The sequence below is a fragment of the Oncorhynchus nerka genome, unplaced genomic scaffold (genome assembly GCF_034236695.1).
Source record: "Oncorhynchus nerka isolate Pitt River unplaced genomic scaffold, Oner_Uvic_2.0 unplaced_scaffold_6549, whole genome shotgun sequence".
Classification (NCBI taxonomy): domain Eukaryota; kingdom Metazoa; phylum Chordata; class Actinopteri; order Salmoniformes; family Salmonidae; genus Oncorhynchus; species Oncorhynchus nerka.
In genome coordinates, this window is record NW_027034767.1 from 1 (window position 1) to 2,576 (window position 2,576).

At 42.8% G+C, this 2,576-nt stretch overlaps 1 long non-coding RNA gene across 1 annotated transcript; it reads left to right on the forward strand.

The window, feature by feature from the left end:
• The first annotated feature begins 1,317 nt into the window (after positions 1-1,317).
• Positions 1,318-1,674, forward strand: LOC135566235 (uncharacterized). The gene is made up of 2 exons (XR_010462011.1): positions 1,318-1,399; positions 1,506-1,674. It is a non-coding gene; the product is annotated as an uncharacterized LOC135566235 (long non-coding RNA).
• The last annotated feature ends 902 nt before the right edge of the window (positions 1,675-2,576 follow it).

Below are 2,576 nucleotides of genomic sequence, written 5' to 3' on the forward strand. Positions count from 1 at the left end.
CTCTGACTTAGGAAGGTTAAAACCACAGTCTGACTTAGGAAGGTTAAAACCACACTCTTACTTGGGAAGGTTAAAACCACAGTCTGACTTAGGAAGGTTAAAACCACACTCTGACTTAGGAAGGTTAAAACCACAGTCTGACTTAGGAAGGTTAAACCACAGTCTGACTTAGGAAGGTTAAAACCACAGTCTGACTTAGGAAGGTTGAAGGTTAAAACCACACTCTGACTTAGGAAGGTTAAAAACCACTCTGACTTAGGGAAGGTTAAAACCACACTCTGACTTAGGAAGGTTAAAACCACACTCTGACTTAGGAAGGTTAAAACCACAGTCTGACTTAGGAAGGTTAAACCACACTCTGACTTAGGAAGGTTAAAACCACAGTCTGACTTAGGAAGGTTAAAACCACACTCTGACTTAGGAAGGTTAAAAACACAGTCTGACTTAGGAAGGTTAAACCACACTCTTAGAAGGTTAAAACCACAGTCTGACTTAGGAAGGTTAAAACCACACTCTGACTTAGAATGTTAAAACCACACTCTGACTTAGGAAGGTTAAACCACAGTCTGACTTAGGAAGGTTAAAACCACACCTGACTTAGGAAGGTTAAAACCACAGTCTGACTTAGGAAGGTTAAAACCACAGTCTGACTTACTAAAACACACTGACTTAGGAAGGTTAAAACCACTCTGTTAGGAAAAACCACACTCTGACTTAGGAAGGTTAAAACCACAGTCTGACTTAGGAAGGTTAAAACCACACTCTGACTTAGGAAGGTTAAAACCACACTCTGACTTAGAAAGGGTTAAAACCACAGTCTGACTTAGGAAGGTTAAAACCACAGTCTGACTTAGGAAGGTTGTCCACACTCTGACTTAGGAAGGTTAAAACCACACTCTGACTTAGGTTAAAACCACACTCTGACTTAGGAAGGTTAAAACCACAGTCTGACTTAGGAAGGTTAAAACCACACTCTGACTTAGGAAGGTTAAAACCACAGTCTGACTTAGGAAGGTTAAAACCACACTCTGACTTAGGAAGGTTAAAACCACAGTCTTACTTAGGAAGGTTAAAACCACAGTCTGACTTAGGAAGATGTAAAACGTTCCTTTTTATTCTATGAGTTTTATTTGCCCACATGAAGTCTGTTTTGATCTTAGTATTGTCACGAATCTCGCTTCCTGAGTCTGTGTTTGCCTGTGTTTCTGTCCTGGAGTGTGTTTCCGGTGTCCTGGAACGCACCCTGTCTAGTTGCTGGGCGAATTAGCTTGTTGGGAGATCGATGTTCACCCGCACCTGTGTCCCATCAGTAATCTGCACACCTGTCCTGATCATCACCTCTCCCCTTCAAAAGCTCTGACCTGACATCCATTCCCTGCCGGATCGTTAGCCATGAACAGTATGTTGTGCCCACGAACCAGCCTCCAGTTTATAGAGTTTGTTTTGTTTTATTGTTTTGTACGTCTTGCTTGCCTTTAACTTACCGCCGTTTGTTTTGTCTACAGCCATTCACCCGGAACCCATACCCCATCCCTGTCTGCTCGTCGCCAGTGTGTTGTTATCCATTGGATCTGCCTATCCACTCCCATCAACCCACCTCCGCTGCCCGCTCCTCCACCCGGAACTATCTACCTCCACGTTCTCATTGATTAATAAATACTCACCATCTTTATACTCACCTTGTCCTGGTCTGCTTCTGGGTCCAATTCTGGTTAACCTTGACAAGTATACTGTTTTAACAGAATGTCTTTGGTGGAATTGGTATTACCAAGAACATAAAGCCCTTTGGAGCCATACCATTCTGAAGAAGTTTATTATACCTGTAAGATTCAAGATTATTCCATTTAATTAAATCTGCTTTCAAGTTGTTGACTAATGTAGTAATGGGGATGAAGTTATTTTTATATTTGTTATTTGTCTTATTAAGAATCATCAAGTATGCACACATGTTAATTGAAATGCATTCCAGGTGACTACCTTATGAATTTGGTTGAGAGAATGCCAAGAGTGTGCAGGTGACTACCTAGTAATTATTAGGAAATGGAAGACATACAAGACCACTGATAATCTCCCTCGATCTGGGGCTCCACGCAAGATCTCACCCCGTGGGGTCAAAATGATCACAAGAATGGTGAGCAAAAATCCCAGAACCACACGGGTGGACCTAGTGACTGACCTGCAGAGAGCTGGGACCAAAGTGACAAAGCCTACCATCAGTAACACACTACGCCGCCCGGGACCCAAATCCTGCAGTGCCAGACGCGTCCACCTGCTTAAGACAGTACATGTCCAGGCCCGTCTGAAGTTTGCTAGAGAGCATTTGGATGATCCAGAAGAAGATTGGGAGAATGTCATATGGTCAGATGAAACCAAAATATACATTTTTGGTAAAAACTCAACTCGTCGTGTTTGGAAGACAAAGAATGCTGAGTTGCATCCAAAGAACACCATACCTACTGTGAAGCATGTGGGTGGAAACATCATGCTTTGGGGCTGTTTTGCTACAAAGGGACCAGGACGACTGATCCGTGTAAAGGAAAGAATGAATGGGGCCATGTATCGTGAGATTTTGAGTG